Raw genomic sequence first — 24,170 nt, 5'->3', positions numbered from 1 at the left:
TGACAGGCAGCGGCATATAATTTGGGAGAGTACCTTGTAGGCGGTGCTCAACAGTGTGATCGCGCGGTAGTTGCAGCAATCCAACTAGTCGCTCTTTTTGTAGATTGGGCATACGACACCTTCCATCCACTCCTTCGGTTATATCCCCTTCTCCAAAATCTTGGTAATTACCCAGTGCAGTGCTCTAGCCAGTGCTTCATCACCGTATTTTAATAGCTCACTTGGTAGTTGATCTACACCAGTTGCTTTGTTGTTCTTCAGCTGACCGATCTCCTCCTCAACTTCTTGAAGATCAGGGGCCGGTAGCCTGTCGTCTTCTGCGCGTGCTCCAAGGACTGTTGCCGTGCCACCTTCGTTTTCTGCTGCATCACCGTTGAGGTGCTCGTCATAGTACTGCTTCCACCTCTAAATCACATCACACTCGTTCGTGAGAAGGTTACCGTCCAAGTCTTTACACATATCGGCTTGCGGCACGAAGCCTTTGCGCACATTCAATCTGGTGTGGTGTTGCAGCATTCTCGCCCGTGCTGCATTCTTCTCCTCTACTAACAGTTTGCATTAGCCGTCAAACCAGTCATTTCTTCGGTTCGGGATCGCAGTACCTAGTGCCGCTGCAGCAGTACTACCTATGGCGGAACGGGTGTCCCTCCAGCCATATTCAAGAGAAGCTGTGCCAAGCTGCTCTTCCGTCGGCAGTGCAACTTCCAGCTGCTCCGATTCGTACCTTCCTCAAAGTTGTCCTTCGTCGGTTTCTACTCTCTGTATACAATATTCACATTGCCGTACTCTAACGGAACTATCGACTCTATACTTCCATCTCCTCATCCATCGTTATTTGAAACAAGCAACTTCAACTATGTTTTTTTTTTTTTTATTTAATCCCCTAAATGGTACAAGAAATATATCTTGATACGAAACTTTTTCAAGTTTGATGCTTGATTTACTTTAGGTCTCAATAATGAAACTCAACTGTTTCGATGAACTACTTGGATGACCTCTCAAGTCATGTATCAAATGGGACGTGCAAACATGTTACACTCAAATTTGCCAAAATTGTATCGCCATATTTGCTGATAATTATCCCCTGGAAATGTGAAGTGGCATCAGAGCCCGGGCTTCTGGATCGTCTTGCCTTAAGCGATATGAATCTATAAGTTTTCAAACTTCGTTCTGCTACCAACTGGGTCTACATTCTGGTCACAACTTTGAATTAACTCTGATAAGACGTCTATGAGTGGTTTTGAAAAAAACCGCAGAGCTCTAGGAACAGTTTCATGAATTGACCACGTTTACGGATGTTCCGGATGTTTTAGTGGACCACCTCGTGGTTTCCAGTAATCAAATTCCGGTCATAACTTCACATCAATTGTGATAAGACTTCTATGAGAGGTTTAGAAAAAAACGCGGATCAGTTTCATGAACGGCGCCGGTGGTGTAGTGGTAAGCGTGATTGTTTCTCACCCTAAAAAGCCTGAGTTCAATCCAAGTCGGCATCGCCGGGATTTTCTGAGACATCAAAATCTCTGATCACGCCTTCCTTCGCAAGGGAAGTAGATACGCTTCCGTTTGTAGTACCACTTTTACGGTTGTTCCGGATCTACTAATGGACCATTCTTTAGTTCCCATGATCCATATTCTGGTCAAAACTCCGAATTTATTCTGATAACATATTTATGAGTGGTTACGAGGATCACTTTAATGAATTGACCACTTTCACAGATGGTCCGAATCTTCTAGAGGACCATCCCGTAGTTCATATACCGATCACAACCTCGTATTCATTCTGGTAAGACGTTTATGAGTGGTTTCGAAAAAACGAGGAGCGCTAGGACCAGTTTCATTAATTGATCACATTTACGGATGTTCCGGATCTACCGGTGAATCATCCTGTGGTCCCCAGTGTTCGAACTCCGGCCACAACTCCGAATTAATTCTGATAAGACGTCTATGAGTGGTTTCTAAAAATCCACGGATCTATAGGATCAGTTTCATTTATTTGCCTCTTTTACGGATGTTCCGGATCTTTCAGTTGACCATTACGTGGTCTGCAGGGACCATATTCAGATCACAACTTCGAATTTATTCTGATAAAACGTGTATGAGTGGTTTAGAGAAAAACCACAGAGCTACAGGATCAGTTTAAAAAAAAATCCACTTTTACGGAAGTTCCGGGTCTTTAATTGGACCATCTTGTAGTCCCAAGAGTCAAAATTCTGGTCATAGCTCTGAATTAATTGTAATAAAACGTCTATAAACGGTTTCGAACAAAACACGGAGCTCTATACATGATCAGTTTCATGAAATTACCACTTTTACGGATGTTCCGGGTCTTCCAGAAGACCAGACTTCTGACTTTCCGGATGCAAAATTTTCTTAAGGATGTCATCTATCGTGATAATAACTTTTTTAGAAGACTGCAGGAATTCCAAATACTATCAAGATCTCAGCCTTCGAAAAATTATCCAAATGCTGAAATTTATAAAATTGGTTGTGTTCTTGGAGCTTATCAAAATTTAATTTTCACTTGAAAATTTTCTAGACCACACCAGGAATCGAACTCCGAAAACCATGCCCTACTTTGACAAAATTTGTATTAACTTCAAAAATAAGAATTATAGAATGGGCCCGATTTGACTACCATTGGGTCATTTCAGAGCTTTTCTGAACCTCTCCGATGACAATCGCGGATAATCCGATAAATCGTTTTCATCGGCAAATTACGGAACAAAGCAAGCCATATTCATCATCCTTTCGGATTGAAAACCCACAAAACTCCGGTACCCATTTGTACCGGCAATTACTTACTCATTCAGCTTCTTATTCCCGGCACTGAATGTCGCTCGCTTCGGCATACTAATGAGTGATAAATCATACCAAAGACTATGGTTGGCACTTGGCTCTAACCTGGGAACGCGCTCAACGAACAGTCGCTTGTCTCCCAGGCCCAGCCAAGCCAAGTCAAGCCGTTGCGTTGCGTTGGTTGGTTGGTTGGTGGAACTCGAAGAGTGATTTATGCTGACCAAAGCGAAGCGCAATATTTTATGATTAGAAGCCAGATTATTGGATTAGTCCCTGCCGCGTGTCTCCCCATGACCTGATGGAGATGGGCTGCGTCGTCGTGTGTCTTTGCTTTACCTTCATCTCCCCGCGCACACCAGGGAAAGGTAATGATCTGATTGTTTTCCGATGTATCGATTCATAATCTACCTCTCGCTTGTCGAATGACCACCATCTTTCTCTGTGAGTGTGTGTGTATTTAAGAGCAGGACATAGATCATAGAAGCGATGGGGACCACTGGGAAAGTCCGTTTGCTTGTCGTTCGCTTGCGACGGGAGACTATGAGTGAAATTAATGATAATTAATGCGTAATCAACTCTACTATTCCGGGAGTGCAGTTTCGAAAGCTGCTGGATTTCTCCTCTGCTCTGCCGCCGTCGAGAGAGCGATGTGTCCTTATTCGGAAGATAAATGGGAACCGCGGCCGCGGTCGGTGGCTCAGCCGGAATCGCTTCCAGTGAGTTATGTATGACACGCCGCATCTCGTCCCGGGAGGAGAGCATTAGCGATGGGATTATCTGTCATCAATAACGGAATTGCGCGCTGTTTAGAGACGACCGGCGAGAATTCCCAATAAATGCATCGCGGCGGAGGAGCCAAACGGTTTGCCATTTATACCGGTAGCGACGACGGCGGAACGGCAGACCAGGGCAAGATGCGGTAATCCAATTTAGAAATGCGTGACCGGGAATTTGATGGCACTTTGACTTGGTGGTGGGAGCGAGCCGGGTTGAGAAATTTGCCGGGAGCTTCGTTTGATGAATTTTGAAGCATCGTTGGGAATAGAATTCTTCCGAAATTTTATATTGCTGGTTCCATTTCGAGCAAGGAAGTGTTAGCTCCTCGTCCTCGAGGGATGAAATAACACGCTGGAAGCGTGTTCAGTCGGGCTATAAGTAAACAGAAAATACGAGTTTTTTGGAGTGGGTTGGTGAGTTTCCTTTCAATTCCGTGTTGATTGCCGATCTATTTAAATCACACCTTGAGCAGATCCAGGTCTAACAGCGGAAATGTAAACAAATTTTAGATTTTACCTCTCAGAATTGAAACACCGCGCTAGGGGCAATTAAACATATTAGTATCTTCAATTCGACCATTTTGACTCACGCCTATTTTTTTCAATATGGCGTATTCGATATTTTTCAATAAATCTTAGCAAATGACGCCTAAAAACAATAATAATTGTTTGCGGAAGAAAAAATTACACTTTTTAATAAAAGTTGATGTTCTACGGTTTTGGTAAGTCACGAGTTTAAATCTCATCCCCGGACAAGTCACGAATGACCCAAGTGTGTTAAAGTGCCTATAATAATAATAAAAAAATAGGAGTGTCCAGTTTCCTATACAGCTCAGCGTTCCCATATATACCGGTTTATCGGTATTTATACCGATTTTCAAACTTGATACCGATATACAGATAAGGTTTCTCAGAATACCGAATTTTGAGTTTTAATACCGATTTATACCGATTTTTTTTTAATAATCAAAATGATTACTGTCTGCCCGCACTAAATTGTCAATGGAAACTATTGTGTCAGACTTTTATATATATTTAAAAATTAAAATTTTTGAGCCTTATCTTAAAAAATTTCATCTTCAAAAATACCTAATGCTTGATACTTTTTCGACTAATGCTTCCATTTTCTCGCCTTTTTTTGGTTACCAAGGAGTCGAGAAACAGCTGATGGCTCATCCCGGTAATTTCTGGAAATCGGGAAATACTTTTATTCAGTGGAAAAATAGGTCCATAAAAACGTTAATTTTTGAACTTCCTGAAATTTCTTTAATCTTCCCTTTGAAGTTTCTTCCTACTTTCCCTAGGAATTTCCGTCCACCTTACCCTGTATGTTATTTTCCGATTTCTTCCGTCTTCTCCCGTCAGTTTTTTCAACTTCCCCGGAGCTTCAGGAATGCTTCCAGAGTTTTATTGCAGTTCCATTAGCTTCAGGAAAAGTTCAGGAACTTTTCAGAAGTTCTGAAGCTTTAGAATAGTTCGGACTTTTGAATAGGTTCCGATAAATTAAAGACAGTTTCATTATCTTCTGTTCAAATTCAAGAACCCGAGAAACTCAGGAAAGCCCATAGAACTCCAATAAACTTAGGGAAACTGAAATATTTTGGAACCTCACAAGTCCAAAGAACTTCAAAGAAGGGCCCGGTTTTTGCACCACCGTACGAGCCCCTGCCGGACCACATCAAGTTCGATTACGACGGCAAGGTAATGAAGCTGTCGCAGGATGCGGAGGAGATTGCCGGTTTCTACGCCCGCATGTTGGAGCATGAGTACACCTCGAAGGATATATTCAACGACAACTTCTTCAAAGACTGGCGCAAGTCGATGACCTCGGCCGAGCGCGATAAGATCAAGGATCTCAAAAAGTGTAACTACCGGTACATGTACAGACACTTTTCCGAAATTTCCGAACAGAACCGGAACCGTACCAAGGAACAGAAGCTGAAAATCAAGGAAGAGAACGAAGCACTGATGAAGGAATACGGCACGTGTATCATCGATGGGCACAAGGAGAAGATCGCCAACTTCCGCATTGAACTTCCGGGTTTGTTCCGTGGTCGTGGTGAGCATCCGAACATGGGTATGGTAAAGAGGCGTGTAATGCCCGGGGATGTGATCATCAACTGCTCGAAGGAAAGTACGTTTCCAAAGGCACCGGATGGAAATCGCTGGAAAGAGGTCCGTCATGATAATACGGTCTCGTGGTTGGCGTACTGGACGGAGAACGTTCAAGGTCAGGTCAAGTATGTCATGTTGAATCCCAGCTCAAAGTTGAAGGGCGAGAAGGATTGGCAAAAGTACGAAACCGCTCGACGACTCCTGAAGCACATCGACAAAATCCGAGGCACCTACCGCGAGGAATGGAAGAGCAAAGAGATGAGAATACGACAGCGTGCCATGGCTATGTACTTCATCGATAAGCTCGCGCTGAGAGCGGGTAACGAAAAGGACGAAGATCAAGCCGATACCGTCGGTTGCTGTTCGCTCCGCGTGGAACACATCGAGCTGCACAAGGAACTCAACGGTAAAGAGAACGTGGTGGCGTTCGATTTCCTCGGTAAGGATTCCATTCGGTACTATAACGAGGTGGAGGTCGAGAAGCGAGTCTTTAAAAATCTGGAACTGTTTAAGGAGAACAAGAAACCGGGCGACGATCTGATCACATCCGTACTGAACGAGCATTTGCGAGAACTGATGGAAGGACTGACCGCCAAGGTATTCCGTACATTCAACGCGTCATTCACGCTGCAAAATCAGCTGGCCGAGCTGACCGATCCGGACATGACCGTGCCGGAGATGCTGCTAGCGTATAACCGAGCGATCCGTGCCGTCGCCATTCTCTGTGACCATCAACGGGCCGTACCGAAGACGCACGAGAAGAGCATGAGCAATCTGAAGGAGAAGATTCGTATGAAGCACGATGCGATAAAGGGTGTCCACGATGAAATTGCCACACACAAAATTGATTCGCAAAATTCGAGTTTTCATCCGATTGCCATCAAATTTTCAGGGATTGAGAAATAACTATTAAACTTCATTTTACCATTTTACTCGTATTTTATTTACAGTCCATACGCAAATGCCCGCACCTTGGCCTTAACCCCGGCCATAAGATTCTGCACAACCTGTGAATCAACCGTTTTTTGCATGTAAACCCATACTTTCTTCAGTTCCTCGACTGTCTTCACTACCTTAGGTCGTTTAAGAAGGTGCTGCTTCATAATCGCCCAGTACTTCTCGATGGGGCGGAGCTCCGGAGTGTTGGGAGGGTTGAACATTTTCGGCACGAAATTGACCTTATTGTCCACATACCACTTCAGCACGTCCTTGGAGTAGTGGCATGAGGCCAAATCCGGCCAGAAGATTGTTGGGACGTTGTGGGCCTTCAGGAGAGGAAGCAGCCGCTTCTGGAGGCACTCTTTTATGTACACCTGTCCGTTCATCGTGTCCTGGGTCACGAAAGGTGCACTCTGCTTCCCGCACGTGCAGATGGGTTGCCAAACCAGGAATTTCTTCGCAAATTTGGACATCTTCTGAGTGCGGACATGCTCCGGAACGCTGAACTTATCCTTGGCCGTGAAAAACAGGTTGCCGGGGATCTGTTTGAAGTCGGTCTTCACATATGTTTCGTCGTCCATGATGCAGCATTCAACTTTCGTCAGCATGTTGAGGTACAACTTCCTGGCACGGGTTTTGGCGGACTTGTTCTGCTTCTCGTCGCGATTAGGGGCCTTTTGTACCTTGAACGTTCGAAGCCCAGCCTTAGTTTTGGCCTTCTGGACAAAACTTCGGCTTAGGTGCAGCTTCTTAGCCACATCCCTAACGGAGGCGTTCGGATTTCGGTTGAAGGCCCCAACTACGCGGTTGTGATTTTTGGTGTTGTACGGAATACTTTTTCCTTCACTTCTGGGCTTCCGATCGGTGGTCAACCGTTCCTCGAACCGCTTAATCACTCGCGACACCGTGGAATTCGCGATTCCCAACGTTTTAGCGATGGAACGATGCGAGAGATCCTTGTTCTCGTGATGAATGCGCAAGATTTTATCACGCACGAGCTGTTCTTTCGACTCCATTTCCGCGAGTTTTGATCACAGGACTTTAAAACTTGCAGGATGTAAATAATGCACTATGAACTAAATCCACCCAAATTTTCATTAAATTCTACCCAACGGTTAAAAAGTTAGAGCAATTTCATAGTGTGGCAATTTTATCGTGGACACCCTTTAGATACCTGCGAGCGGGAATTGAAGGACTAAAAGAAGAGCTCGGTTCAGGACAAGGTCACCCGCGATAAGAAGCAGAAACAGCTGGAACGCCTGAAGGAGCAATTACAGAAGCTCGAACTACAAGAGACTGATAGGGACGAGAACAAGACGATTGCCCTCGGCACGTCCAAGTTGAACTATCTCGATCCCCGTATTTCCGTAGCATGGTGCAAGAAGTTCAACGTCCCGATCGAAAAAATCTTCATCAAAACGCAACGGGACAAGTTTCGGTGGGTCGATGAGACCTACATATTCTAAGCTCGAAAGTAGCGATATCCACCAATCGTGGGATATTGTAAAATTTACCCTGGCAAATGTGTATAATGTTTCGTTTTTAGAATCACGAACCGTTTTTAAAACTTAAAAAAAAAAACAATTTATGTCGGGGACCGTCCCGACCGTTTGATGGTGACTTCTACTTGCCCGGCGAACGTATCCCTTCCTTCCTTCCTTGTAGAATCTGTATCCTTTCCTCGACCAAATCCTTCTGTCATCCGCAGACCTTCCTTCACCGCATACAGAACACTACACCCTTATTCACAAAATACCGTTTATTTTACAAAAGCACAACATTGATTTTATTTACAACAACACTACATTTATTCTTACTAAAAACTAGACAATAATTTCGCCCCCGGTCGACTACTCGCGACGGTGTACCTTTTAGACTAATTTTAATTTCCTAATGTTTACATTTCTATTACTTATTCCTACTCCCACACTGTACGACGACGATCCCTCTCCCGCTCCGTGCAACTCGTAGGTAATAGTGAATTACCGTGGCGAACCGGTTCACTACCACTAGCCACTAACACTCAATCGAATGGTAGCACCTTGGAGTACCTAAAACCCAGCAGGTGCGTTTTCGGCTGGCTGCATCCTTTATTATTTATGTTACTCGCAAACAAATGGTTTTCACGATAGTTTAATTTGTTTCAGGAGAATTTAGATATCTTTAAGAAGCTCTAAGAACATCACGACATATACATTCAAGGAAATTTCTGAACCCTTAAATGAATTCCGATAAACTCAGGAAATTTCCTAAAACTTCAGTAAAGTTCCGAGAAGTCCAATTTTGGAAACGCAAGGGATATTACATGAACATTAGAAAATTGTGAGAACATTTTAAGGGTAGTTCTGCGTTGTTTATAGGCAGTTTCGAGAACTTGAAAAAGGGGGATCAGAGAACATTAATGCTTACGTTAATGAACAAAAAAAAATGAAACCGCTAAAGAAGATCAAGGGACTTTTAAAGAAGATAAGAGATTTTTCGGTAATTTCATAATAATAAGGGAAGTCTCGAGTAGTTCGAGGATGATCAGAGAACTTAAAGGAAATTGCAAGAACTTTCAAGGAGTTTCGAGGAATTATGAGAGATACCGAAAAGCAATTCAGGAATGTTCCGAAAACTTCAGGGACATTGAGGGGTTTTCAGGGATGTTTTATGAATACCAGGAACATTGCTGGATCAATAGAGCATGTGAGGAACTTCAGGGAATATTGTGCTAACATCCTCGAGAAATCTATTTCTTCCAGATTTTTTCCCATCTTCTCCTTGAAGAATCTTTCGACTTGGCCCTCTGGAGTCCGACTTTTTCCAGAAGTTTCTTCCAATCTACCTTAGGAAGTTTCTCCTAGTGTCTCCTGGAAGTTTCTTTCGTCTTCTCCAGGAAGTTCAATTAACACAATTACACTACTATCTCAACAATAAGTACCAAGGGAAACGAATTATGCCGTCAATTCATGCATCTAACATTTGTTTTTCTTCATTCGTGGCTAATCATTATTGCATCTGTTCTTGTCAATATTAATATTCTGTGGGAATGATTTTTTGAGAATCAAATGCAAAATGATTATTTTCATTTTAGACAAATATAGCGCTGTAGAACGTGTTGTGATGATTTGTAGACACAGATTGATGGGAAATTATTGCCTAGTGCTGAATTGATGATAATATCGAAGTTTAAGGCTCTGGATTCGACAATATTCACAATAATAATGTCGCCCAAAATGAATTTGATTATTTTGCTTTTGAGGATCGCTTCTGATTTTGACCACTTTGGGTCGAATAATCAAACAGTGGTTAATATCAAGAAACGCGTATTCGTTGATGTATATTGAACTCATTAGTTCGTTTCGCTCGTACTTCACAGCGAAGATATTCAAAACGAACGCAATTCATCTACACTGGGTTACGGATAATTACGCCGCCAGAGAGCGACTTTTGAATACCCTTGAGGCCCAAGGAAGACAACCCTATGTTCCTATCAGAGACGTGTTGGGAACTCGCGATATCTGCTATATGCAGTCGGTTTATGTATTTCTTCAAATGTCTAGTATAAGAATTTAATTCCTTTGTCTTTTGTCTCTCTTTATTAGTTTTTGTTTGTATTGTCCCCCCGTCTCGATGAGTCTCATCGTCACCCACTGGTCACCCACCATAGCCGGTCGAACTCCAGACGAAACTAGAACCGCACAACCATTCATACTGGCGACAACGCTCTGATGAGACAACGAAACCTTACCCCCAAGCTCCTCCCCTGATCCTATCCTTCGACAATGTACCTCTCTAACCTCGAGTAAGCCGCGAGTATTCGGCCCAACTCCTACTAGACATAGAATTAAGTGAATTTTGTTACAAACAAAGAACAATGAACTATCGGCTCCGTAAAGCTAACGTGATTGAGCCTTCCAAATAAACATACTGGTTAAAAAATCTACACTGGGTTGAAGCGCAACTCCTTGCGTGTGATGGTAAATGATAAAAACAGACACTGATGCAGCCTATCGACTCTTTGAAATCAAGTTCAATTCTTTCTCTGCGACCCTGCTGGATTCGCATCAAGTAAAGAAAGTCCAAAGTCCATACGCGCGCGAACTCTTTAAAACGCATTTAAAATAAAAGACCTGAAAGTTATGCCAAACAGGTCTAAATTTTCTGGTCTGGTTCTGAGTATAATTTTCCGGGTATTCTTAGGAGTATTCCAATACAACCGATAGCATGGGTTGTAGGGCAAATTTGAAGCAGAATTCAAGGGATTTCAGGCAGTGTTACGAGTTAGTTAGGAATAGTTAATGAAAAATCTGCAATGAGTTCTAATAAAATTCTGGGGATAAGTCAAAATGATCTCACAGGATAGCTTCATGAAAATTTGGAATGTATGTAATTCCAATTATAAGGATTGCTCAAATGGCAGAGGCCATGAAATGATTCCATCAAGATCTAAGAATAATTCCAAGTGAATTCTGAAGAAATTCCAAGAATTCTGATATAAGTACCAAGGGAAACGATTTATGACGTCAATTCATGAATAGAATCAAGGGAATCCCATAAGAGAACTCTTATGAAAAATATGAATCCTTAGGAGAATTCTGAGAACTCGGACGAAAGTATGATCATGATTTGGATTTCCTTTTGTAAACATCTTCCTACAATGCGGGACTAAAATGACTGAAGTCGACATAAATTTACACCACGCCAACCGTAACGGATAAGTCGTATCAACTTTCATTACGGCACTTATCTCCTAGGGAGAAAGAGAGTTTCCTGTTCAACACAGGAATCAGGCAACGTTTAATTTGCTGAAAACAGTCAAATTAATAAATTACTTCCATTCTTTCTCACTTTATCTCCCGCGTCTGGCAGTCAACCACGCCCCGATCCTTACCAGACAGAAATCCACTTCCCTATGGACGACCGGAACCAACCATCGAGATGATAAAAAAAAATACGAAAGCGAGGATAATAAAACAAAACCAAGGTAGAAACCAACTGCCTTTTCCACAAGAGGGGAGAAAGTAAATCGCGCTCCGTTCACCACCGAACCGTAAATTAGCTGCCATATATCAGTGCAAAGATATACACTTTGACACTTTTTTGTTTAACTCCGTCAGTAAAACTCCGTTTGGGCAACGTGAAGTACCGACTTCGTCCCTCCCTCCGTCTCCTGGCAAGAAGAAGAAGACGAAGACGTGTCACAACGGTTATCTCTGCGAGCGAGCTCTGGTTACCATCACATGAAACGAAATTTGTGCCATCAGAGAGCTAATAAATGTCGAATTCGTAAAAGGAGACACACGAGTAGACGCGATCGAGATTTATGGCTGCGGTTATAAATAAATACACACGAACGGGAATTGGGCCACGAAATCCTTCCGAGCGTGTGGTGTCTCTCGAAGTTATCTCTCCTGTTTCAAGGGGCTTGGTGAAAATGCATCGTGCAGTTCCCAATCAGTGATGTTGATGTGCACTAAAGCTATCCATAGAATCCAAGATTATGCCTGGAAATCATTCGGGAGTAATCCAAAGAATACCTCAAATTCCATAAAGCTCATCAGGTCCATCATCCTTGGCCTCGTTGACTACTCGACGCTACTGCAGCTGCAATAAAGCAACCCTTTTGACGGATTACTCCTATTCACCTGAACACAGCGCACCAGCTAAAAATTTCACACACAACCGATTTAGCAATCCCCATCATAACCATGGCATATTTTTCCATTTCCAAGAATGCAACCCACCTGCCCAATAGCATGCATCACCGTACACAGAGGCTATAGGTATGCAGAGGTAGCTACCACAGCCGCACAACCTCGAAACCATGTTCTTCAAACATTTATCTTTGGTTTGAAGCTTGTTCACTGCTGCGGAAGCATTCCTACCCGGAACCCCCAACCCAGCCCCCCCAGCATCAGCATCAACTTGTTCCGGCAAATGGTGAATGTTTTCTGTTCCAACAGCTGATGCTGCTGCTACCCGCATCTACCAACAATCATAGCACATCGGTTGCAGTTCTTGCTACTATCCGGACAGTCACCGGTTGAAAAAGGTTAGGAAATCACTCACGACGTCAACTTGGGCAAGAAAAACAGTTTCACCCTTGCGCGCGCGCGCTCTATCTGACGCTGTCCTGTTGGATCCTTTTTCCAGCGAAATATCATCGGTTGCACTACCGCTTTTACCGATATGATAAATTTTCACTTTGATTAGCAAATATTTATCTGTTTTTTCAGTCAACCGATTTTGTACCCCCTATTCAGAGCACCCGGAATCAATCTGTCGTCATTCTACAGATCGCCAGGTTTCGTACACGCTAAGTTGAAAGAACCTATAATTGAGTGAAATTTCACCCATTTTGATGAAAAGTGGCTTAGCTCATATGGGTAAAATCTTCACCCATTAAATGGGTATCAGTTACTCAGTTACTCACTAAATGGGTAAATTTTTGAACTTTCACCCATTAATGAGTACTTGCAAGTAAGCGTGTATAGTATTTGTCAGCCATTGTGCATCTATTTGACAGAATGTCCAATTTGTTTACAAACAAACGGGTGTAAAATTTGTGCAAATCATGATGTGTAGACTGCTTTTGTGTGTACACTCCCAAACCCAACCACCCAATAATCCCGGAATGGAACGGATGTGGAAAACGAATCAGGCACCTCTAGTGAATCTGAACAGAGAAGTAACCGATTGCACTGCTGTTGACTGCCGTCCCACCTCTTTACAGCGCAGGAGTGTTAAGTGGAAATCGCTTGGAATGTGTGACAGCAAACAGCGCAAACCATAGGCTCAGCAACCACAATTTGACAGTCGGCGGGTTTGAGTTCGATTTCAAATGGAGAGGTGTTGGCTTTTGTTTTGAAAACTGCTCTTCAATATCGGCTGGATGGATGCATTCATGTGGGGTTTTCTGCAAATCGATCTGAAAACACCTTTTGACAAAACTACGATTCTATTTATTCGCATCACGGTGAATACAGAATTGAGCACAGAAACGCGTTTTTATACTGTGTGACTCGAGCCGGATCACGGCCGTCTAACTCCGTCCATGCCGGTACCTTTCCGTTGTGAGACAACCGCCATTGCTACTACGAGTCACCTCGCGAACGGTCCGCCATTATAGTCCGAGAAACCGGCATCACTTTCGCTAATTGAATAACTATACAAGGCACATTTGGCCTTTTCAAAGGTAATTAGATGTCCTATTTCCTCAATCCTTTCTCATCTGATCTGCGCGGTCTCTCGCTTTGCAGACCACTGTCGCCGTTCATCATATCAACGGAACATCGCATCAAGGGATTGAAGACCAAGCAGATGAGCCTGACCGTCTCATTCAACCTGATCAAAACGTTCGTTAACAATTACCAGGAAGAAAGAGATGTCATCGAGATACCGGTATGCATTGCGAGCCTCGACAAAGTGTGGGCTTACGTTCAGAGCACTCAATCGAAGCTCGAATCCAGCCGGTCGACAAGCAGCATTAATTTTTTTTTTTTTTTATTGATTTATTTGATAAGGCTCAACCGAATTAACTTTACAGAGCCGAGGATTCTTGGTCACTATACAATACATCTTAAAACTATAGTCAAAAGGTACAACACAATAAACACTTTTTCTTCCGCTATCCAAAAAGTCTCCTCCATCAGAACTGAAGCCGCTTCCAGTAGTTTCATTGTATGGCACATTGTTGTACGCCAACGAGGGTCAGAGCGCGTCCATTGCAGCAATGGACGCAAAACGTGGTCAGCACTCACACACTCACTTTTGTCGACAGCCGAGTGAACACTGAAGCAGCATTAATGAACGGGTCGACTTTGAAGCTGCCTACTACCGGGTGAAAGTCCTGCTGCTCTTCAAAAATAAATCTCCACTATCCTCGTCCATGACTACGTCTTCTTCTTCGATCTCACAAGTCCATGGTTCGCGTTCGCATGTGCGCTTGCCCGACACCATACGTTCAGTGGAAACATCGACTCCTGGCAGGATATCCTAGATATCTCTTGAAAGTGACAATTTGCGCGAGTGCATAAACTATAGGACGCATTGTTTTTGCACTGGGTGTGCTGAATTTGACAGGAGCTTAAAAGAGGAGAGCCGAGTTTGAAAGAGGGAAGAGAGTGAATGCAGAACATAAACAGAAAAACAAATTGTAGCGTATGTATTGCAATCGGACCCGGTAGAGTAGGAAAGAATAGAGAAAGTTGGTGTCAAATTTATTATTCCGTGTACTGAGAAATAGTGTGAATATACGGTCGAATCTTCGACAACATTTGTTAAAACCAGCTCTCTAACTTATAGCGGTAGTGCCGCCGTCCTGCGTAACATAAAGACTTCTCTTTCAGGTTTGGATTCATGTTGGATACATTAGTCGGAGATTTCCTAATTGAATCTAATTGGATATTTAACAACTCGGTTGGAGATTTCCAAAGAAGTTAATTATTTCAACAATCCATGATCTGTATGTTTATCTGGTTAACTCTTCTGTCGAATTATCTAACATTCAGAAGTTTTACTACCTTCATTCCTCTCCGGCTGCAGAGGCCTTAAATCTGGTTCAAACGATTACCATCAGTGCCACCAACTACCACGTGGCCTGGAATCTGCCAGTTGAGCATTATCAAATCCCTACGCACCTGAAAAGGTCCAGTCAACGCTAGTCATGGGGCCAGCCAAGTTCAACGGAACTTGGAAATGCATCGTTTGTTCGGATCATCACCCACTCTATATGTGCCAGCCGTTGTTGAAACATGACGTCGAAGCACAGAGGACAGACGTTGAGGAGATGCCAGCGCCACGTAACGGCGATGTTCCCACTTATCTTTACACAAGTTTGTAACCAGTTGGTTACAATCCGTGGATTTTCGTCTGTATGAGTTGTTGTTGTTTGGAAAATTCACGTATTTTAAGAACAAACCCAGAAGGCAACACACAGCAGCGAGAGGCTTAGTACCGCTGCAAAAACACTCGAACGATACTAAAGAGAGAAAAATCGTAGCCTTAAACTAAAAATGGAGAATGATCGGAAAAAGACATGCGAGTGACCATCTTCTAAAACAAAAACCTTCTAATGAGCAGAAGTAATCAGGCGTCCGTGTAGACCAGTTGAGTGTGAAGTGCAGTGCAAATATAATATAACACCCCCTCCCCCTTGTGGGGTTTGGGCTGGAAAGCCTGCCTCCGTTCAGGAAATTGATTTTTATTATCATGACGGAAATTTCCCTGACTGAATTGTAATAATTCGCAGGACCTCGTACCGTAAAAAAAAACGGTCTCACACGGCTCGGCTTGGAAGTCAAGATGGCTTCCGAGCCTTATCGCTAATGATCCTCGATCGTCCATCAGGGACGATTCACTCAGGCCGCTGGCCTTAATTGCCAAGGAGGGTCCCGTCTCGGCTCGACCAAGGTGGCCATGCCACGGTCAGCCGATTTTGTCAACGACGGAAGACGCCTGCCAGCCAAACGAGCCAGCAACGCCTGCTGAGCCGTATGTGGCTGAGCTGCCATGTGGGCCAACGCTACCGTCGCGACGCCGAAAGAGATTCTGCTGCAACAGTGAGTACCGTACCGTTCATAAACTCTCGCATACACGCCACATATTTGTGAAACCCCACACCCACACGCCACAGTAAAGGGCAAATAAATGGTTTTAGAAAATGTGAATATTCCTGATTTCATACTTTTTCCGCGTAGCCCCTCCGAATACCCAGTAACATGCCGGCCCTGCGACACAGTTCAGGGGTCTCATGCTACTGCGCTAGTTACCCGGGAGTGTTTGGTCATGCCAGAGTCACAAGTTTCTGACCTAAGTTGGACGTCTGTTCTCTGTGATCAAAGCGAAGGAAAAGGAAACTCACCGCCATCAACTATACCACAACTACCTGCGCACGGGTCACCAAACTCGAGACTGTTCGTCATCTAGTTCCTGCCGAAAGTGTCGAGGTCATCACCACATACAGCTCTGTTCCGGGGTGAATTCTGCCACTGCGAACTCCAGGCAACAAAGTCCTCAATCAACATCTACAGCATCGTCTGCAACACGTGAACAGCCGAAAGCATCTGTATCCGCTACCGTCACCGGATCTTCAAGCCATGCAAACACCGGTCAAGCGCTTAAGTATTGCTTATCGCACATTAGCTTATTGCGAGCTCTCAACTTAGTGTTCTAGACACTTTCACAGTTATTAATTGAGAGCTTTCGATGCCTGTACCATTTTTGCATTAGTATAATTGTGTGGCAAGTACAATCATGCTCCATGCCCAGGGAAGTCCAACCCGAAAAATTCCTAGACCGGACCGAGAATTGTACCCAGCCACCTCATGGTTTGTAGCTGCGCCTTTACCGACTGAGCTAATGGAGGCCCGTTCCGACAGTCGTCAAACTAGTGGATGACAACGGTACTGAACACGTTGCCAGATCGCTTATCGTTTCCGGTAGTGAATGTTGCTTCATTACCGAATCACTCTCGCAAATCATCAAATCTCAGCGTCCAAAATGCTGGTCAACAGCTCCGGTCTCGGCTTATTTTTCAAAATTTTGGTCAGCTTCCAAAATGGTTTTGCACAATCTGGGAAACCTATTGGCCGAGGCTCAGTTCCTGATAAGCGACAGGTTGAGAGATGTTATATGTTGAGAGATGTGAAATGCGGGGGAAACCGCTCTCTTCTAGAAATGGGAACGGCGTCACCATCGCCATTTTCTTCCGGGAGTACCGCATACTGGTTTGCTTGCAGTACCCGTTTTCCGGCGTTGGAGTTTGAGGTGATGGCATTTGGCGCAACTCTCCTAGATTGGCATCCCGTATTCTATTACGGGAAGAATGATTTGTTTGTAGACAGCAAGCTCGGTTTTTCAGGGATAGAGTGGACCTCCTGTTGATGAGTGGATACAGTGATCTTATCAAGATGTTACACTTGGTTTTCGTTTTGTCAACGTGCTCCCTGAAAATCAGCTTGCTGTCTAGTGTTGAGCCAAGGTAGATTGTGCCGTTTAGGCAGATCTTATTATTCATCGACGGAACAAGTCTGGGAGATTTAGAGTGTGGAAATATAATAACCTGGGTCTTTGCCGCGTTGATACGGATCTTCCAGCTGTTGAAATATACAGACAGGACGTCCAGGCCTCTCTGAAGTTTGGCAGTCAGAGCTCCGATGACCCTACCCTTTTAGACGATGGATGTGTCTTCTGCGAACAGAGACAACGATCCACCATCAGGGAAAGCCGGCATATCGGAGGTGAACAGGTTGAATAGAATGGGGCCAAGGATGCTTCCTTGTGGAACCCCGGCACCGATGTTGAAAGCATCCGATGTGATGCTATTCAGAGAGACTCGGAACGTCCTGTCCGATAGATAGTTGTTCATTATCTTCACTAGGAAGATTGCAAGACCGTACTGCTGCAATTTGAACACCAGGCCAACGTCCAACAACGCCATGGCAGATGTTTTCGAAACAGGCTTGTTCCGTCTGAGAATGTTTGTTACTCGAGTCAGCTGGTGGACGGTCGAACGACCTTCCCGAAAACCAAACTGTTCCTCGAGTAAGATGTTGTTCTGTTTGGTAGATGTTAGGAGCCGTTGATAGACTGCTCTTTCGAACAGTTTTGATAACCCTGAGAGAAGGCTTATTAGTCGATAACTTGAAGGAGAGGTCGGATCCTTCCCAGGTTTCCGGATGGGTATGACTTTAGCTGACTTCCAACACGAGGGGAAGTAGCCAAGTCTGAGGCACTGATTAAAAATCAGTGCCAGATGGTTGTAGAATGTGGAACTCAAGTGTTTGAGTTCCATATTCAGGATGTTGTCGAAACCTGGGACCTTCATGTTTTTAGATAATTTGATATAGGCCAACAGTTCGTCAGCCGTAATCTCGGATTTCTCGGGAAAAGATTGGGAATCTGATGGAGGTTGGTTGCGTTTTCAGCTTTTGTCCGAGATTATGGGAGCTGGCGAAGTGTTGACCTATCGGGGCAGCCTACTCTTCAGGAGTTATCAGATAAACCACTGGGTCACCGGGACTATCCAGTGGAGTCAGTGGTGAAATGGGTCTTGGCTTATATTTAAGGATTTTGGTTAGTTTCCAAAAGGGTTTTCCATAATCTGGGAGAGAGCGGATCTTGTTAGCAAAGTTCTGATTTGTGGGGTCCACTATCCTGGCTTGGATGATTTTTGTTAGGCCATTACAGTGGGTCTTCAAGACAGGCAAGCCAGAACGCTGGTATTGCCTTCAAATGGAGTTACGGTGTCTAATGAGATTTTTGGTAATTTTATCAAGGTTCAGATCAGAGTATTGCTCACCTTGTTCCCTGGCCCGGGATATCACCTCCTCGATGGAACGCAGACACCGGTCAACGTCGTCGGGTGTCTCCGGAAGGACACCGTAGTCGACAGTGGAGTCGACACAGTGTTGGAACTGATCCCAACTGACGAGCTATGTCTATTGAGGAAATCAACGAACTCAATGATTTTGCTCTTGAACGAGCAAGCATTCCAGTTGGCTATATTGCTGGCTTCACGGTCCATACTTTTGCACGAGGGACATAACTGCACGAAGCTGTTCAAGTAGTGTCTTGGTGGTGCGCAAGATTATGATCACCTCAGTCACGAGGATCACTAGTTCGTCACTTGTGAGTGGAGAATTGTCTTCTTACTTACCTGACACAGCACGGCCTTACGATAATCCCGGGGCAGTAGAGCCATGAGCAGTGCTGAGGCGATGCTGAACTGAACGGTGGCTGGGACTTGCTTGATCTGATGGTGGATTCGCAACATGGGGGGGGGGGGGCGCTGGTTTAGTGGAAGCGGTGCTAGATTCGGAACCATACGGCGAGCCTGAAGTATTGGAAACGTGTCCATGTTGACAATATGAGCACAATTATTGCGGTGGTGACCAGGTTCCTCGTGGAAGCCTGTTGTAGGATCTGGATGAAGGCCGCTAGCTTGGGATATTTCCTATCGCTGCCCAGGTGGTTGGAATCATAGTTCACGCACTTAGGTTCAGCTTTTTCTTCCTTCTTGCAGGCGGTAGTATTGTTAGCCCCAGCACATTTGCCACAACGAGCCTTCACGGTGCCGATGCTCCCACTGAATCACGATGCTGAACAGCACGTGAATCTGCCGCAGAGCAGCCACACTGCCAGGTACAACTGGTCCCGGAATGCATTTGTTTAATCACGTCTCGCAATGGGAACAATGTTGATTGGTTGCAGATGAGGGTGCTCCAATTCAGCTTTAATCTCCGCAACAGGGAGATTTGGAAGACCACGGATCACCATTTTCAGTGGTTTGCTTCCAGGGGCGTCGTGAGTGTAGAACTCAAACGTGTTCAGCTGAAGAAATAAGCCAACGGCTTTGTAGTCCGCCAGCGTTGACACAAGATTTTGATCCCCGTGCGGCACAGCTTGAACAGCGGATGGATTTGATTTTTAGCCAGCTCATTCCTAAGCAACGCGAGTTCCTTCGTCGAGGTGAACAGTGGGAGAGCTTTTTTCCGTTTCTAAACTGGATCTATATCTGATTCGGATTACTCTGAAGCAACCTTTCCATGTGGTTGCTGGCACCAGCTTGCTTGCGAGGCCTTTTTGGGGCATCTTGAACGGATGCGGTTGCATCCAAACTTTGTTTTTTCAACGGGTGAGTGAAGGCATTCAATTGTTGCTCCACTTCCCCTGATTTAGCGACTGCCACAAGAGAGACGAGAACTGACGGCACGTTTCTAGCCAAAGCGGAAACTCGCGACGGGTACCACGACCAAACAACCGACTTAAAACACCGAACGACTCGAGAGAGCGAGCGAAAAGAAAATCGGACTGTACAGATTGATGGTCAAGCAGAGAATGAAGTGCTCTTTCCGGAAAGTTACCTCTAGTAGTGAACCTACTGTTTTTATTTTGACGTAGGTCTACGTCTGTGATTTCTATATGGGGGTACACTTTGTGAAAACCGAAAATGGAACATGTAACAAAATTATGAAAGATTTTAAACGTTAATAACTCAGCTGCCCCTGGACCAATTTTAATAATTTTATCACCAATTGATCAGATATATTCCTACGCATCTGTTTAATTTAAGAACTTATCATTTTTCGAAATGTCACTATTGAAAATGGCACGAGTGTGCAACTGTTGCTTTAATTATTATCACTTTAGGAAAAGTGATTTCCCTAACACAGATTTCAAATTTTAATTCCATCCGGTCTCACCAAACGGTGTTTATTAAATCACCCCATGGTGAGTGGTGGTGTTCTCCAGTACACAACGAAAGGCTCCTTCTAGCAGCTAGCTACCAAGGCTGGCCTCAACCACTTATGGGATTCAGTTCCAATAATCGTGTGTGGTGGTATCCAGTCGTCGGCATCATCAGCAGCAGCAGTGCTTTCGGTGTGTGGCGTTGAACATTGTTGTCCAGTACACAACGAAAGGCTATCTGCAAGCAGCGAGCTACAGCCCTCATGAGCATTCATAGAAGGAGGAAGAAGCCACACCGCTATTGATCGAAATCAGTAGCTCTTCGTGAGTCGCTGTGGGGCATCTATGCCAAGCGCGTTATACTAAAGAGTATAAACAGAGATAACCCCGGCCAAATTCCTATTCCTACACAAAACACAAGCTTCTGCTGCAGTTAACAAATAAGATTTATTACATAAGACCACGTAGTCCTACGTCACCATTCCGTACAACCCAATACGGCTGTCCCTTATAGTTTTTTCGAAATTGAAAAGTCGTTCAGAGGGACGCTTAAATGAGTCATATTCAGTCATGTTGAATTTCTGTATGGAGGAGTGACCGAGTTTGTTTACAATTTGCTCTAAAACCACCCTATTTCCTCCCGCGATCTCTTCGCCCATATATTAACAAAGCTGCATCACCATCCCGAGCAACAATTTTGGTTTTATGAAGGTTCTGTAGACCATGATTCAGACTTGTAGAATGCTTTAAATCCTCGATAAAACTTACAATGTTACTTGAGATGCTATTCCCACCATGATAAGAACGTTTCTTTGATTTGGTGTGTTTCTCGTGCATACACTTACCGTATGCGTGATAATTTTTGCACCATTGAACAATGTCAAAATTTAAAAAATGCTCAAAAATTTCGTTTTCGGTTTTTTTTTTTTATTTATTCAAAGAGGGGATGTTTCTCAGAGTCTTAAACTATGTTAATGATCGATCGAGTTTCCACTTGCTGCAATCACGGCCTCCACGCACTTCCGGAATGCACGGCAGGTTCTAATAATGTAGTCTGGATCCATTTCTCTCCAGGTACGGGTCAATGTTTGTCTGAGGCTTGCTGTACTCAGGTGGCGTTTAGAACAGGCCTTGGCCTTCATGACGCGCCATATTGAGTAATCTAGCGGATTAAGGTCGGCGCTGGATGGTGGCCACATATCCTTCGCCCTGAACGAAAGATGTTCCTGCAACCACTTCTGAGTGCGGTTCGAGGTGTGGCACGGAGCCCCATCTTGTTGAAATACAACATTTGGCTTCGGACCGTACTGTTCTTTGATCCACGGAAGAACATACTTACTTAAAATCCCGATGTAGACCTCCGTGTTGACCTTGTCGCCTTCACCGGGTCCATTTTTTTTTGCCATCGGAGGCCATCAATCCAAACACCATAACGCTAGCAGGATGCTTGGTCAGATAGACGTTCTTGTGCACGTCGGCCACGTCTTTTACCGGAAGAGAACTAATATACCGGTCGGTTCTGGAATTTGATACGGGATCGACGGTAAACATGCTCTCGTCGGTGAACAGGAGTACAGGATTTTTTCGCTTAAGGATGTTCAAGATTTTCTTGCATCGTTCGACTCGTAGCTCCCGGATGCGGTTGGTAATCATGTGAGTTTTTTTGCCGTGCGCTCGACTTCGCCCCGCAATCTTCCTTTACGATCTTCCGTGCCGTAAAGTCACTGATCCCGTGTTCCTTTGCCATTTTCCTTATTCAACTCCCTGGATTCACCCGAATCTTCCTTTTGATAGCAGCGATAACCCTTGGAACCCGAGCTGACCTCGGACGACCTGTTGTTGTCCTTTCTTTTCTCGGTCTAAAACCCTTTTGATGGTCCACCGGGACACTCCCACGGCGATTGAAATGTCTTTTTGCGACATTTGCGCGTAGGGCAAATCACGAATACGCTGCCACTTCGTCAGGGTGCAACTGTCAAACTAAGTAAATCATTTTCTTTTATGCACAGCCTACTACGGTATGAGCTATAGGTTACGTGCATGCAAAGAAAACCAAGGCATTGTATGCACAGGTGAAACGGGAACCTTATTTGTACGATGGTGCAAACATTATCACGGATACGATAGTGTGTATAGTAGTCAGTGTGCTTTGGTAGTAGAGGGTAATAGCATCATTATCGACAGAAGCAGTAGCGGATTAACTTGGTAGGTACAAATAAGTGCTCGGCAGAGGCACACTCAGCTAGAAAATAAATAAAAAAGCATCGAAGAAGAATATTCGTCCAGTGAAAAATATTCTCTCATTGTGTTCTTCCTTAACTAAATGATTATAGTTTGATAAAACGCTCCAGCATTTTGTTTATCATTGTGCAATTCCATCCGGTTCTTACAGAATTAATTTCTCAATTTTCGGGAAATCCCAGAAGTTTTGGAAAAATTCCTAAATCCAGGATTTTTATGATCCCGGAAAATCCCGCGATTTACCAGTCAAAAATTAAAAAAATAAACTTCATCTGGATGGACCTAAATTAATTCAGTCATCTAAAAAAAAGTGAGCTGTACGATAAAAGCAAATGTCGGGAGTATTGAAGAAGCAAAGACGAATTAGAAAGGAGCAGTGCAGAACCCGACTTGCGTAATAATCCACATCGGTGAACCCGCTGGAAAACAATCCACTCTTTGGGTAATCTTCCGGATACAAGCGAACAAAAGCAAACAAAAACGTTACTCCGACAAAGCCATAAAACCATAGCTCCCCGTAAAGAAGCCCAAAAGCCATCAGAACGCTAACCGCAAAGTGCTCTCCGGAACGCCAAGGGGCCATGCAAAAACGCATCATCGTCTCTTTCTCCGGCTTGGTTTGTCTGATGTTTGTTCAATTTTCCTCCGGAAATCCAACCGAAGTAATGGTCGCATCATGCACACACACACACACATACACAAACTCCGCATCCCGCAGGGACTGTCTGATGCTTTTTCGTTTCACCTACAATAACGAAAAGTTTTGGGTTTCCTCCGCAGTTCATAAATGAAACGACGACGACGACGACTGACCGCACTCGTAAAATCATTTTTATATCACAGAAAACGACGACGGTGCTGGTGCTGGTGCAGCAGCAGCAGATGATATCCGTTGCGGCGATGATGGTTTCGGAATGCCGCCATTCGGTTATGACGCGGATGGGATGGCAACAGCCACAACCTCGTGGGCCGTCTCCCCGGTGCGAGTGGGACATGGCCGTCGGTTTCATAAAGATATCAGATTCTTACGGGCTGCCAGAAGGTTGCATGTGGGAGCTGACCAAATTTTCCCCGTGAATTTGGCAACACTGCTGCGACCACGATTCAACTTCTCCTGTAACCGCC

At 44.3% G+C, this 24,170-nt stretch overlaps 1 pseudogene; it reads left to right on the top strand.

The window, feature by feature from the left end:
• The first annotated feature begins 5,213 nt into the window (after positions 1-5,213).
• On the top strand, positions 5,214-24,122 carry LOC135705536 (DNA topoisomerase 1-like; annotated as a pseudogene).
• The last annotated feature ends 48 nt before the right edge of the window (positions 24,123-24,170 follow it).

The sequence above is a fragment of the Ochlerotatus camptorhynchus genome, unplaced genomic scaffold (assembly GCF_037179485.1).
Source record: "Ochlerotatus camptorhynchus isolate MF236.1 unplaced genomic scaffold, CSIRO-AGI_Acam_v1.1 ptg000268l, whole genome shotgun sequence".
NCBI classification, from domain to species: Eukaryota; Metazoa; Arthropoda; class Insecta; order Diptera; family Culicidae; genus Ochlerotatus; species Ochlerotatus camptorhynchus.
The sequence above is the reverse complement of the archived record's forward strand: the minus strand, read 5'-3'. Positions and strand labels throughout refer to the sequence as shown.